At 38.5% G+C, this 15,313-nt stretch overlaps 1 long non-coding RNA gene across 1 annotated transcript in view; it reads right to left on the reverse strand.

Moving 5' to 3' along the window:
• LOC138915381 (uncharacterized) overlaps positions 1–15,313 on the reverse strand; it is a 122,289-nt gene that overhangs the window by 90,166 nt on the left and 16,810 nt on the right. The window lies entirely within an intron of this gene.

A 15,313-nucleotide genomic window follows, 5' to 3' on the forward strand; every position in this document is an offset into this window, starting at 1 on the left:
TCTCTATATGTGACAGTTCAAACATTTCATGCAGCGTGCTTTTAAATTTAAGAATATTTCCAGGACCCCTAAGATTTTACCACATGAGTGTACACCTGCTCTGATCACCTGCAAGGTTACCACTGTGTCTCTCTGGTGCTCAGATCTCCCCTCACCACCTGGAATCTCCCCTCCAGCAAAGCAGTGTAATTAAAAATATTCTCATTCTGCACTTCTGCTCTGTTTGTCAATATAATAGGAGAACTTGAGAAGGGCATTGATGGGGGTTGGGCCGGTATAAAGTCCATCTTGCTCTTCTGTAGCGTGTCTTTCCATGCCGTAAGGACTCGTGGGTGCAGGAGCTGCAGGCAGACATATTGCCACGTCTGGCCTCTAGTAGCTGTGTGGCAGATGCCGCAGGCCACTTCCACTTGGTGACTAGAACTTGGCAGTGCCAACAGAAACACACAGCAGGGGGATGCTGATGGGCAAAAGAAGCAACTGCCCTTGTCACAGGTAAGAAGAGCTTGTTCTTCGTGTGGAGGAAAGTAGGGCAAGCAGAATGGTGAGGGAGTGAAAACTAAAATGTTCTCTCTGAGCAGAAACCTCTAGGGATGTTTTGTCCATTCTATAAGGCCTGATATAGATAGGGTTTTATGCTCGTTAACATAGCATATTCACAAGAGAATATTCCCTTAGCCGGTATTAGTTAGTGGTATTCTATGTGGATCATCATAAGGAAAAAATAAAAATAATGACATATTTGGGAACAGAATATAAAGGGAGAGGTCTCACTTTCAGGCTGACAGTAATGTGAACAGTGTAGATGGGAGTGTACATAGAAGGAAGGATAAGAGAAGTGGTTCAGTGAGGGGCAATGGAACAAGTGATGGCATTAGTTAAACAAGAATATAGCTACAGGATTGACAGTTTGGAAAACGACAGAAGAGACTGGCCCTGAAATTGGAAAACCAAAATTATGCGAGAGGAAAGGATATTCCGTAATAAAACCAAATATATCTGACTGGAATTTTCATTTAAATTTGAGTAGTTAATCCAGTGAAAAGTCTTTCAAAGTACAAATGAAGAGCCAGAGAATTTACCACTGCGGCTGGAGATAAAAACAACAGAGGCAGCCAGCAAGACTTTAAGGGGGAAAGTTGTATTTTGCATCTTTGCATAAGATGTTGCAGTTTCATTAGTTCTAGTTGGAAGATGATTAGACATTACCCTGGGTTTTGGTCATAACCAGATGGTAATTTACTTCATTTTTGGTGCCTCTATTTTGAAACCCTGACGGGTCCACTCAGAGAGGACTGTCTATTGGTATTTGGAGAGAATGAATTTCTTTTTGTGCAAGAAAATAGAGCTTATCTAATTTCCTTATTTCCTAAGGGTAAAGTCTAATATCTGATATTTATTCTTTAGGAAACAAAGTTCTTTTTTTTTTTAGGTTTAATATTCCCAGAGTAGTGGAAAGATATCCAGGCAGGTCGGTACTGGCTAAGTTATACCCGATATTTATCTGCCTATCAGCAAATCAGCCAGTTATTTCTGTTCTCGATAATTTAGAAAAACAAAGCAGCATTTCTTTCAAAAACAGTCTCTCTAGATAAGCCCATATCTCAGTGCTGTGTTAAAGACTCTTCAATAATGTAGAGAATCAAATTAGTATCTAATCTTGTGCTTGAACCTGCACAAAAGGTTTTTGTAGAAAAGAAGAAAAACAATGTTAAAGAAAAATATACTTCCTGAGCTTTTCAAAGTCTCTGAATCACAACACAGCTGAAATGCTGCTTTCTGAGTAATGATCCTTTGTTTCAAACAATTGCTAAACTTGTTTTAATGTAACTTTGATAATAAAATAAATAGGAACAAAAACCAATTGTTGAAGATGCCGATCTACTGCTAATTCTTCTCTTGGCTGCCTGGACTCTTTAAACCTTGCCCTGACAAACACACAGGACAATAGTTTAGACACTTAGAATTGCTAAGGAGCCTTGAGGTCATCGAGTCCCACTGACTTATTTTGTGTATCAGTAAATTGAAGCTTAAAGAGATGAGGTGAATAGCTGGGAGTGCAAGGCTAGTTACATGTGTTTGTGTGACTTGGGTCTCAAGATTTTCTCTTGCCAACTGTCCTTATTCATTTTTGGATTTCCTTTGCATGCACCTTCCCCCACTGAAAACATATGGTATATTGTTATAGAAATGCATGTTTAATTGTCTCTCTTTCCCACTAAGTGGTCAACTCCCAGAAGGTGAGAAAGAAGTTGCTGGTCCAACTTTGTATACCTCTAGCCCATCTCTGACAGAAAGAAGAGATCCATCAATGGTACTCAATTTATTTGAATTATAGACCTTCCTCCACTTACAATGGAGTTACATCCTGATAAACCCATCCTAAGGTGAAAATATCCTAAGTCAAAATGCATTTGATATATCTAACCTACAGAACATCATAGCTTAGCCTATTCTACCTTAAACGTGCTCCGAACACTTACATTAGCCTACAGTTGGGCAAAATCATCTAACACAAAGCCAATTTTATAATAAAGTGTTGAATATCTCATGTGATTGATTGAATATTGTACTGAAAATGAAAAACAGAATGGTTATATGGATACAGAATGGTTGTTAAGTATCTTGGTTGCTTTCTCTCTTGATCATGTGGCTGACTGGGAGCTGAGGCTCGCTGCTGATGTCCAGCATCATGAGAGAGCATCACACCACATATCACTAGCCTGGGAAAAGACCAAAATTCTAAGTATGGTTTCTACTGAATGTGTATCATTTTCGCACCATCGTAATGTTGAAAAATCTTAAGTCAAACCAATGTAAGTTGGGGACGCATGTATATTGAATTTCACATACATATCAGTACAGGGTCCTCACCTCATCATTACCACTCTTTATTGCCTCTGTCTAATAATGACGTATAATCTTTATTTCCCTCAAGTTCTCTACCTTGTCTGTAAACTCAGTCTAAGCAATTATGTAGTGATGCCCTCTCTGCCTTATGATATTCCCCTCCCCACTTCTGCCCAGTCCTGACACCCTCCACACTGCAATCCTTTCTTCTCCTCCTTCTCTCCTCTTCTGCTCCTCCTTCCTCTTATCATTTACTATCCTTAGAGTTGTAGATAGAGTTCATTCTTATAAAAAATGGGCAGGAGGCACAGACTCTCCTGGCTTTCAGTCCTTGAATTTTTACTTATACTTTCCCCAACATGAACTCCACAAACTTTATCACAATGAATTTGCCCTTTGTTTATCAATAATGACAGGTGCTTCTTTTTTATATCGTTTGCTTTGCACTTGGCCTTCGTTATTGGTTGCATCTCAGATAAGTAATTCAGAGCATGATGTCAATGAAGCCTAGGTCCTGGCTTGATCTACCACCCTGGTCCAGCCGCCTTCAGCTCTAGCCTGGTTTATTCCAACAGCCTCCTCACTGCTTTTGCCCTTTCCATCCCGCCAGTACGTAGTTCATACAGAAAGAAATGTCATCCTCTCAAGACCTAAGTCAAATCAGTCCCCTGCTCCACTCAGAACCTCCTCACTAATAGTGAAAGTCAATGTCCTTCTAATAGTCTGCAAGGCCCATCGCTGTTAGCTTCCTGACTTTATATCCTACTCTTTTCCCTTACTCACCTTTCAGCCCCTGCTATGCTGACTCCATGCCTTCCTCAGTGTCTTTGCACTTGCCTTTTCCTCTACCTGGAACATTCTTCACACAGGTAACTCCATCACTTACTCACCTCCTTCAGGTTTTGACTCTGATATCTCCTACTTAGTGAGGCTGCCCTGATCTCCATATATAAAATTACATATACTTCTTCCCAACACTCTTTATGTCTCTTCTTGATCATTCCTGATAACCTCCTGAAAACTCTTCCTATAGGGTTGTACTAAAGATTAAATGAAATATACACAAAGGATCTGCATGCTAGCATAATTTCTAACAGCTCATTGTTTCTAACATCCCTGGGATGACCCAGCCTTGCCTTGCCTTTTAGGTTCCTGCCTGGGAAACCTCATGTTTGCCAAAAGAATTTACACCTTGATTCAACTCTTTCCTTGCCTAACTTTACTTGGAAAACAACCCCCCTACTCAAGTTTTGTAAATTTCCATCTTCTTGACTTCTCCAGCTCCCATTCATTCCACCTTCCTCCTTCCTCAATCTCCCTTTAAAATGTCCAGTCATCTCTTCACAGATGGAAGTTGAGCTCAGTTTATCCTGGAGTCTCTCTCTCCTGCTGCAGTAGTCTCAATAAAATCTGTCCAACTCTGCTTCTTTTTGGCAAGTCTCTGGTCTAAGCCTGAGAGAGTGGAGACATGATTGACTGAGTGACCTCTGGGCTGCCTCATGCTTATGGAAATTTTTCTAGAGCACCGTTTCCCAAGAATTTTTTAACATAGAACTTATTAAATCCTGCAATATCACTTTTGGAGAGGGTATATGGAAATACAAACATAAATCATAGAGTTTTCTCTTAAATTTTTTGAAAAGAAAAGGCATTAGGGAGTAGATCTTAAGGAGCCTATTTCAATGAACAAAGATATATTTTTTTAGGAAAAAAAACCCAATGACTTTGAAAACTACTCATCTGAAAAATTCAAGATTGTTGCCCTCAGGCTTTAGTTCAATAAATGCAGCTACAGGACATAATGCTATCATCTACTTCTGCTTAACAAGACTGTCTTATAATTCTTTTAATTTATCTGGATTTCCAAAGCATTTTCTTGACAGATTTTAGATGAGCAGCTAATCTGTCATTTACAGAAGGGACAGTGATGAGAGGGAACAATGCTTAATTCATTTATATGCTCTTTTATTTGTTGATATAATTTATTTAGTTCATTTTTACCAAAAGTATTGACAGAGGGGAAAAATATTTAATCACCTTCTTGCAGGTTAAAAAAAAAGATGCCGATATCAGGCTCAGGGCAGGAGGAAAAAGCTGGAATGTTTCTGATCCCAGGAGGAGAGGAAAATGTTATTGAGTGATGTTTATCTGACTTATTTTAGCCTGAATTGTTATGGATGCAGCAACAGAGGAGAAAAGCTTCATGCATGTGACAGGTATTCACCAAAGGATTTTTCCTGCACTGTGTGGAATCATGGACATGATTTCTTACCCACATCCCACTGTAGCATTTATGTGAGGATTGTGATTGCAGCAAATCAGAAGCCAGAATTGTGATGATATTTTATAGAGAGAGAACAGTCGTTTCTTGTTGCTCAGGCTTTGAAGAATTTTTGTTGTTTGTTTTGTTTTAAATTTTTATTTCTTTTACTTTTCATTTAACTCTCAGAATTCTTGGTCCTCTGGCCACGGAGATATCCAAAAGGCATCAATATACTATCTCAGCTACAAAAACTGTTTTCGTTTTGTTTTTACTCTGTTGCTCTTGATGGTTATAAAGCTAGGGATAAAAATATTTGAAATAGTAGGAATAGGATTCAATTTCTATTCTTAAAAATCTATTCTTAAACAATTATTATTTACTTCTCAGTAAAATTTAGGAAAAGCATCCCTACTAATAATCTTGCAATTGGGGAGGGGGGTGGTGTCTGGTTGATCTCGGCTTCAATCAACTCTAGAGTGGAAGCTTAGAAATCATAAGAAATCTGCTGCATAGAAATAGAAAATTAGCAAGACCTATTTAAAGATTACTTAGGGGAAGGTAATCTAAGGTCCTACGACTTTTCTGACGACTGGCTTAAGATTTTGACTTACTTTTGAATGAAGTTCTTGAAATGTTATCCTCTAGTGGAGACTTCTCCCTCTGAGATGTCATCTACGTGTCACAGAGTCACAAGGTAAAATAGTTTTCTCAAAAGTACCTAGTGTCTCAGAAATGTTAACTCAAAGAACAAATTGTATTCATTTAACAAATGTGTATTGAGCAGCTACTATGCTCTGGAAACGACTAAATTCTGGGTGTTCAGTGGTGAACAAATGAGACGATTTCTGTTGTTACAGAGTAGTGATAGAAATAAGTTGTAAACCAAATAAGCAAAAGAAGTATGTATAGAATTTCTAATTGTGATAATATCTATAAGTAAAAATAAGAGCATTTTTTGAAGGAGAAACTTAAAAAAAAATCAGATTGAAAGTGAATGTTAGACATACTACTTGAAAAAGTGACATTTAAGCTGCAGCTAGAGAGATCAATATGAGCTAACCAAGACAAGAGATGATCTTAGGGATGAGGGTGGGGCAAGAGGAGGGAGGAATGGTATTCCACACTGAAGGAAAAGCATATGCAAAAAGCTTTCCAGAAAATGTGTGAAATTTCTGAGGAACTAAGAGAAAGCCAAAGTGACTCGATTGAGTGAACCAGGGAGAGAGAATCAAGATAAGGTTGGACAGGGAAGCAGGGCCAAATCATGCAGGGTCTGACAGAGTGAGTTAGAGTGCGTGGAATTTTAGCCCTTATTTACTAGTTTTAAACAAGGTGGTAAAGTTGAATGATTTATATTTAAAAAAATTAGTCTAGGGGCTGGCCCCGTGGCCGAGTGGTTGGGTTCGCGCGCTCCACTGCAGGCAGCCCAGTGTTTCATTGGTTCGAATCCTGGGCGTGGACATGGCACTGCTCATCAAACCACGCTGAGGCAGCATCCCACATGCCACAACTAGAAGGAACCCACAACGAAGAATATACAACTATGTACTGGGGGGCTTTGGGGAGAAAAAGGAAAAAAATAAAATCTTTAAAAAAAAAATTAGTCTAGTTATTGTATAAAGAATATATTGCAGAGTGGTAGCAATGGAGATGGCAAGATTAGAAACAAAGAGAATATTGAGAAATTATGGTATTAGCCTAGGTGATAGACAACTGTTCCTTGGACTAGTGTCACTACTAATTGTCCTGAGTAACTCAAGGATGGGTTTGGAAGCATTTAACTGTTTTTCCAAATTATTTCTTTTCCTTTGTTATGTTAAGAAGATGCAATCACCAACAACCCTGAACCAGACCAAGCCTCACCACAAGAGCTACACCTACAACTTTTGCCTTATTTTTAATGTGAAGATCTCCTCTCCAGAAGGAGCTTAAACCTTATTACCGTAACCTGAAGTGTACATGGAAGCAGGTCTTCCAACTGAGCCTGCGCAAGCGAATATCCCCCTCTTCCTTTTGAATATTCATTCCCCATCTGAAATAAGAGGTCCTTGCTTCCATTGGTTCAGGGACGCCATGACTCTGGAAACGATTTTGCATGGTCTCCTATTTGCCGCAAACATACTTTACTTTGTGAGACAACTGCTTCTGGTGGAGAGTCTGATTTAACTTGCCAGGAGGCAAACTCGTTTTGCTTCAGTAACACTAAGGTGGTAGCAGTGGAAACCAAAATGATTTACATTTGACATTAAACGGAAAAAATTTCTTAGACTTGGTGACACATTGGTTTGGGGACATAAGGGACAGGGATTTGTCTAGACTAACTTCTGGGTTTATGGTTTACGGAATTGGATATATAGAGCTGTCATTTACTAAGATGAGGAAAATCAAGGGTCACTTTTGGGATGTTTTAGTTTTGTGATGCCTATGACAGTTGAGCAAATATGCAAATGTGCAGTTGAAACCCAGAAAAAAAAAACTTTGCTGAAGATAAAAATTTCAGAGGTAACACATATATTACTCAGGGTTCTCCAGAGAAACAGAACAAATAACATGTATATAGAGAGAGAGAGAAAGAGAGAGAGAAAGAGATTTATTATAAGGTATTGGATCACATTATTATGGAGACTGGGAAGTCCAAAGATCTGCAGTCAGCAAGCCAGAGATCTGATAAGTTCCAGTCCTAAGCCAGCAGTTTTGAAACCCCAAAAGAGCCAATGTTTCAGTCCAAGTCTGAAGGTCAAAGAAGACCACTGCCTCAGTTCAAGTAGTCAGGCAGGTGGAATTCCCTGTTACTCAGCCTGTTTGTTCCATTCAGGTCTTCAATTGATTGGATGAGGCCCACCCACATTAGGATAGACAATCTGTTTTACTCAATCTACCAATTCCAATGTTAATTTAATCCAAACACACTCTCAAAGACATACCCAGACTAATGTTTGGCCAAATGTATGGGCACCTCATGGCCCAGTGAAGTTGACACTCAATATTAACCATCACAACATATAAATGCTACTTAAAGCTATGGCGAGGATGAGATTCCTGAGGGCGAGTATAATAGACAAGAGAAAAAAGCCCAGGACTTGAACGAGTGGTGTTCATCATTTAGATTTTAACGAAGGGAGAGAACAGTGCTCTAGGTACTGTTGCTATGTAACAAACTAGCCCAAAATTAGTGGAGTAAAATAATAACAACCATTTAATAGTATTATGTCCCATGGTTCTGAGAAGTGACTGGACTCAACAGATGTTTCTTGGTCAGGGTCTCTCATGTGGTTGCAGTCAGACATTGATGAAGCTGGAATCATCTCCAAGGCTTCTCACTCTCAGGTATGGTACTTTGATAGCTCGTGACTGGAATAGCTGAGGCTCCCCTGGCTTGTCTTCATCTCTAGATGGTCTTTTCAGCATGGCAACTTCAGTATAGCCAGACTTTTCAGATTGCATCTCAGGGCTCCAAATGTATGTGTCCCAAGAAAGTAAGAGCAGCCTTTTATGACTGGACTTGGAAGTCACACAGGAGGTCTCACTTCTGCCTCATTCTAGTGCTAGCCGTGAGTCATCAAACTCAGCCCATATTTAAAGGGAGGGAATTTAGACTCCATCTGTTGAAGACAGGACTGTCAAAGAAGTCATAGATAAGGTTTAAACTCCCCACGATAATTTAGAAAGAGGGGAATTCAGCTTTTTTGGAGCCAAAGGAAGAAGCGGTTTAAGATTTTCTTTGCTAAGTTTTTATTTTGGCAATCTAGGAAATCTTCACCCTCTTCTTTCTGACCTTCCCTTTTGTGGGTAGATGGAGAAGTTGATTCATAGCAAATGACTGTGTCACCTACTTTAATCCGTGATTGATTATGTAAAAAGAAAGAGAATAACATTTGCTTTCAAGAAAAGTCAGTCAGAGGCAGAAGTAATTCAATTTATGAATTTAATATTGCAAGCTATTGAGCCAGATCAGGCAGAGACAACACTGCTTTGAAGATTGTTTGTCCTCAACTGAATCAACTTGGTGGTGTCAATCATATTTTTTTCAAAGTATTTTGATGAAAAGATAATGAAACCAAAGTAAAACATTTGATTCTATGACAGTGTGTGAGTGAGCACAGCAGAGTCAATCTTCAAGAGGGGCTTCATGCTCTCACTGAACTGAACGAGCCAGAAAGAATGCCAGCTACCAAGTTGTTGAGAGTTGGAGGCAGTCAACAAGCCTTATTGGGCCCACCATGTGCAGGCATTGGACAAAGGCAATGGGGAGACCATTACCCACTGTCCCAGGCCAGGAGTCTCTGATCTGGTCTCTTCTCCAAGTTTCACTTTGTCTAGTGCTCCACCTCCCACCTTTTTGTTGGTTTGTTTGCTTTAGTTTCAGGACACTCTGGAGCACTGTGAGAAGGTTATTGACATGAAATAGTAGATGTGAGTCAAGAGGATGTTTGTGATTGTGCTCTACTTCTTCTCTTTGTCTATTCTGATTCACTCTGCACCCTTCTCCACTCTGCCTCTGTCCTGGGAGGCTCATCCTCTAGGATTACATCAACAGTTCTTTTTGTCTTGCTTCATGGCTTCAGGAACAGTGCAGGAGTTCTCAGGTGCAGAGTGGAGTGACTCTGAGGTATTGTTTCCAACCTGCACCTCTCAGCACACTAAAGGCTGCCCACATCCATTGGCTGAAAGACACAGACCCTGTCAGGTCCTTTCCACACAGCTCTCCCTGCCTCAGATTTCAGTAACTGCGCTTTTATGTTGCTCCTTCAGGCTTAGGAATGGATTCTGAGTCCTCTTGTCATTATTTCAAAGATACTACAATGTTACTTGGTGATTTCTTTAAACTTGACCCTCACCTTTATAAATATTTCTTTATTAAACTCTCTTTAAATTATTTAATTTAAGGATGGCTGGAATGACTTCTGGGTTTATGGCTTAAGCAACAGGATGGGTAGAGATGCTCTTTACTAAGATGAGGGATATCAGAGGTCAGCTTTGGGAGTATTAAGTTTGTGATATCCATGATACTTGAGCAGACATACAAATGGGAAGTTGAAGTCAGAAGAGAAATCTGTGCTGAAGATAAAAACTTCAGAGATGACATATAGATGTTATATGCCAGAACCCTGTTCTATGCAGATGGATGCCAGTGGCCCAACTGGGTGGCAGGCACAGGTGGGAAGAGAGCTGGTGAGGTGCTGAATGTTGCAAGGTAAACTTGCCAGGCACCAGAAGTGCCACATTCCTAGTCCCTGAGTAGAGGATAGGAGAGACGCCAGCTCCAGTGAAGGCTAGCATGAAGAGTGGCCTGTGAGCTATGATTCAGCTCTGGTGCCTTCTGGGCCCTAGGACAAAGCTTCCCCTGAGGTTCTTTACTGAGTCCAGCCTCTCAGTTGTGCCTGAGCTTTCCCTTGTTGCTGAGCCTTTCTCCCATTTGTCCCTACTTTCCCAGGCTCCCCTTCTGTAAATCTTATCCTTTCTTGGTTCACTTTCCTAGATCGTCCCTGTAGTGTTAGGGAAATCCTTACCTTATCCTGGCTTATCCTCTTCTATTTTCCTTTAAGACTCTCTTTTCCTCCTGTTATTACTTAGTAGACTTAGATGGACCATAAACCCAGAGTACAAATCATTAGCCACAGAAAAACTCATTCTTCTTCCCAAAACCTCCCTTGAAGGAAAATATTTTCCTTCTATCCTTTTACTGCAACAAAGGAAGAAGAAAAGCAGAGCCCTTGCCCCACTAAGCATCTTAAAGAATTTTAAGGAAAATGAAAAATATGATCATTGAGATTTTATAATCTGATGGGAGGGAGAGGTTGGATGGGAAAATGAAAATATAAAGTTCACAGTGAATTTGGAGCATAATAAAGTGATGAATAAAAATCCACCTGAGGAGGAAAATGTAATCAGACGTTGGGACAAACTAGGAAGGTTTTAAGGAAGAAAGAAATTAGGGATAACAATTGAAGAAGAAGAAAAATGTGAATCATAAGAAAAGAGGTTATCCTTGGTGATAAAATAAGGACTATTCAATGCATAGGCAGAAACAAGAAAACTGTATTTTGAATATCCAAGCAATTTTCTTTCTTTCTTTTTTGCTGAGGAAGATTTGCCCTGAGCTAACATCTGCTGACAATCTTCCTCTTTTTGTATGTGAGCTTCCACCACAGCGTGGCCACTGACAGATGAGTGGTATCAGTCTGTACCAGGGAACTGAACCCAGGCTGTGGAAGCAGAATGCTCTGAACTTAACGACTAGGCCACCAGGGCTGGCCCCAGATTTTCTATATACAACTGGTGATGAGGAGCAACAGAACCAAGAAATGAATAGAATTTATTCATGAGATCGAGCTTTTACATCTCTGGGTCAGAACTTAGGATAGCCCAATAGAATGTACTGTTCTTGGTACCAACTATAACTGTTGTGTAAGGCTTTTAAATTCCCTATGCCTTCCTATTACGACCTGTAGATGTAGAAAGCTTTGATACATAAGATTCCCTTCCTCAAGTCAGAGGGGAATACTGTGCCACTCTAAGAACGAAGGTGAGAAAATATGGCAACCCCTGGGTGAACCCCCCGACCTGAGGCACTCAGTCAGGCTCAGGCTTAGTCAATAAGGAAAGAGTTCATTCTAACCAGAAAAGTACCAAGGCAGCACCAGCTTATGGAGCTTTGGTAAGCACTACAGAGGACATTTTTATTACAGAAAGATGAAGATCTGGCTTGGTGAGATCTAACCAACAGTGCTCAGGACAAGAAACATTCTGGATTCAAGGTAGCCTCTCTAGATGGAGAGGATTACTGAACTAGGAACTGCATAGGAAGATTTTGTTCCCAGAAGGCTTCAACATTACATTGCAATACTTAAAGCTTTATACAATTACGAAAGTCAAATTTTAATTTTGAAATTCTGTTATGTCTTCGTAGAACATAAACATCTGTCAAATCAACAAGCTGAATAAGAAAAATGCAGTTGGACAAACTCTTTATTTGAGAAAATTGACCTGGGTTTGAGTGACAGAAATAATGACTGCAATCAAAGAGAGGGATCTGAAAGTGAACTTGTGTTGATCTAGGCTCCTACAATTATCAGGAAAATACTACCATCATTTTTATCTTTGAAACTTGGGTTCTTATTTTTCCCCTTGTGAATAAGTCACCTAGAAATATTATGTTTTCTTTTAGCTCAGAAATAAAATGCAGCTTGAAGAAAACATTTTCCTTTGAAAATGTAGTACAAACTAATTTCTAGTTTCTCTGGCTATTGAATTACAGATGTTAGCAAAGGAAACATGTACAAGAGAAATAAGCCCATCTGTCTGTCAGAGAAGAATGGGAAAATAAGTTGAGAGTTTAATAAAAATACAAGGGAAAAATTATAATATATTAAATTTAAAGTACTCTGTACCTCAAACACATTCAGCGACAAATACACTGTTCCTTGACTACAAAAATCAGATGTCCAAGGGCTACTTGAGCATGCCATGCAGTGTTTCCGGACCACATTTAAATATGAGATTGTTTTCTTTTCACTGACCTGTCATTAGTAGTTTGTGGTACTATTTTTATTTCACAAAATGCCTCATAATCTTTCAGGGAAAATTGTTTGGGAAGTTAGTGTGGAAACACTCTGATCATCAATAAAAGAAGCACTAGATAAATTATTTACCAACCAAGAGGTTCTGGAGATTAATCTGCTATAAGTTAATGATCTGGCCCAAATATATGAAAATTAAGAAGAAAATATTATTTTTCTGCCTGTGTGTATAGTGACCTTACCACTATTCATGGGAAAGAAGAGGTGAGACCTGAGGAGGAAATAGAAAAATATGGTAAGAGTTAGAGAGAGTGTGATCAATGGTAGCAGACCAATAGCCTATTTTAGTCCTCAACTCCTAGCCCATCAAATAGTATCTCTTTTAAATGAAAGGCACTCTAATGTAGAAGATACAGTTCCTGCACCAAGGAGCTAATAATCTATTTAGGGAGAAATATAACAAATGCAGGAAATACATCTAGTGGGATAATTTGGTTAAACACAGCGTTCTAAGGAAGCAGCTAGGAGGAGGTATAACCCAATCTTGGAACAGGTGGGAGTTGAGACTTTGTTCAAGGAAGACTTTTCATATAAGGAGTCATAGAGTAAGCTGAATCCTGAAGGATGAGTATGAAGCAGCCAGAACAATTCTGGGGAGGAAGGATGCAGGATACAGAGGATTTAAATAATTACACATGAAAGTAAGGGCAACTCAAGAAGTGCCTAAAATTACTGAGAATATTGTACTCAGATAAGTGGAGAAAGATTAATTATCCACACATGTTGAGTAAAGGGAAAAGATCTTGCCTAAGAATGAGACTATATATTTTGGTCCTAATATATCTGTCAACACGTTCTGAGACTTAGGTCAGGAAGATGCTTGGAATCCTAATTCCCTTGTCTCTATATTGAGGGTTAACTATAAGACTAGATGCCCCAGGAAGTTGCTTTCAGCTACATCAATAATATGAATCAAGCAGTATTGATAGTTAATGCTTAATAAAATTGATCAGGCATTGCTGTCAGCACTTTGCATGTGGTAATGATGAAGACACCAAGACCCAGAGGATGTAAGTGACTTTCTCAAGGTTTCACAGCCAGTCAGACAGAACTGGGATCCGAAATGAGGCAAGCTCATTTCTGAGTCTGCACTCTTAACTATAGGCTAAATTGCCTCTCAACATAGAAAATATAGGTAATATTAAAAAATTACCAGATTTTTATTACTTTTGTTCTTTTTCTTCAAACCGTATAAATAACGTCTTTGTAAGAGAGGGAAACAACACAAGTAAACTCCTTCAAATATACTATATTTGGTTCAAAATATTTTCCAAATATTGAAGAATTATCAGGTTGGAGAATATTAAATAAATACATGTGTGAATATCTCAAATACATTCTAATCACTTAAGAAAAATTACACCATGTGGTAATCCAGATCTAGTATTTCTAAAGATTCAATCTAACGTTCCAGGTGAGTTCCACATAAAAGTTGTGGAATTGGTCAGAGTTGATAGAGCACTGGAACTAAGACAGAACAATAAGCAAATTCCACATTAGCTTTGTGATGTAAATGTTGAAAATAACCTACCCCGTAGCCTTATTGCTATGCTGTCTTTGAGGCATGTGTCAAAGGACATTTTTAGAGAATCTAGTTATCACAGAATCCTTTTGTCCTCAGTAATTAATTGTCTATGCATGAGTTCCAAGATAGATAAATCTGTTTACCAAATGTGTTATGGTCAAATTTCATTATTTCTAAGACAAATGGGTGAATATATTAGGGTAATTCTTTGAAACATTCCTTTAAACTAACTTTATTCTTGATATGTTTTTATATGTTATAATGGCTAAATATATAAACAAACAGCAGCACAACAAATAATGAGTCTTAGATTACTCAGTCATCCATGAGAATCATCCATCTTTGAAACATGACTTTAACAAATGCGTGGCAGTAAGGATATTTCTTTTTTCGCAAGAAGTTTTTAGAAGACTACATAGCAGGGTGAAAAGAACTTGAGTGTTGAAGAAACACTCCTTTTCACTTTCTTAGGGTGAATTATTTAACTCCATTGTGTTCAATTTCCTCATCTGTAAAGTGAAATAATTATACCTACTTTGCAATATTGAAAGACTAAATGTAAACACTAAATATAGTAAGGATACATAAATACTGTAACACATTGTCTTACACAGCAACAACATTCAATAAAAACTACTATATTACCACTGACATTATTAACACTATTATTAAAATTCATGCCCAAATCCCAAGTCAACTATAAAATTTACATTTTGATCTTTAGTATTTTATCTGAACATTTTAAAAAACTCTTTTACCAAAAAATAAAGAAATTTGAGGCCAATTCAATTTATCCAATTCTGTTAGCCATTCACGTAGATGAACATACTAATTCAGCACACAGAATTAACGCTGAGTATCGCTGATGGTGAAAGAAAATAAGATCTACTTAAACAAAATGGGAAAAAAGGAATAAGGATGTTGATGAGAGCCATTTGAGAATTTTCTGTTCACCACTGACAGTAAATATGCTGCAGCTTCTTTGTTCTAGATGAAATAAAATAGTCCCTATTGAGTAATGGAACTTAGTTTCTGTCTTGAAGGAATAATTACAGAATAATAATGGGATCACAAGAAATTTATGAGAGTAAAATG

The sequence above is a fragment of the Equus caballus genome, chromosome 9, assembly GCF_041296265.1.
Source record: "Equus caballus isolate H_3958 breed thoroughbred chromosome 9, TB-T2T, whole genome shotgun sequence".
Lineage (NCBI taxonomy): Eukaryota > Metazoa > Chordata > Mammalia > Perissodactyla > Equidae > Equus > Equus caballus.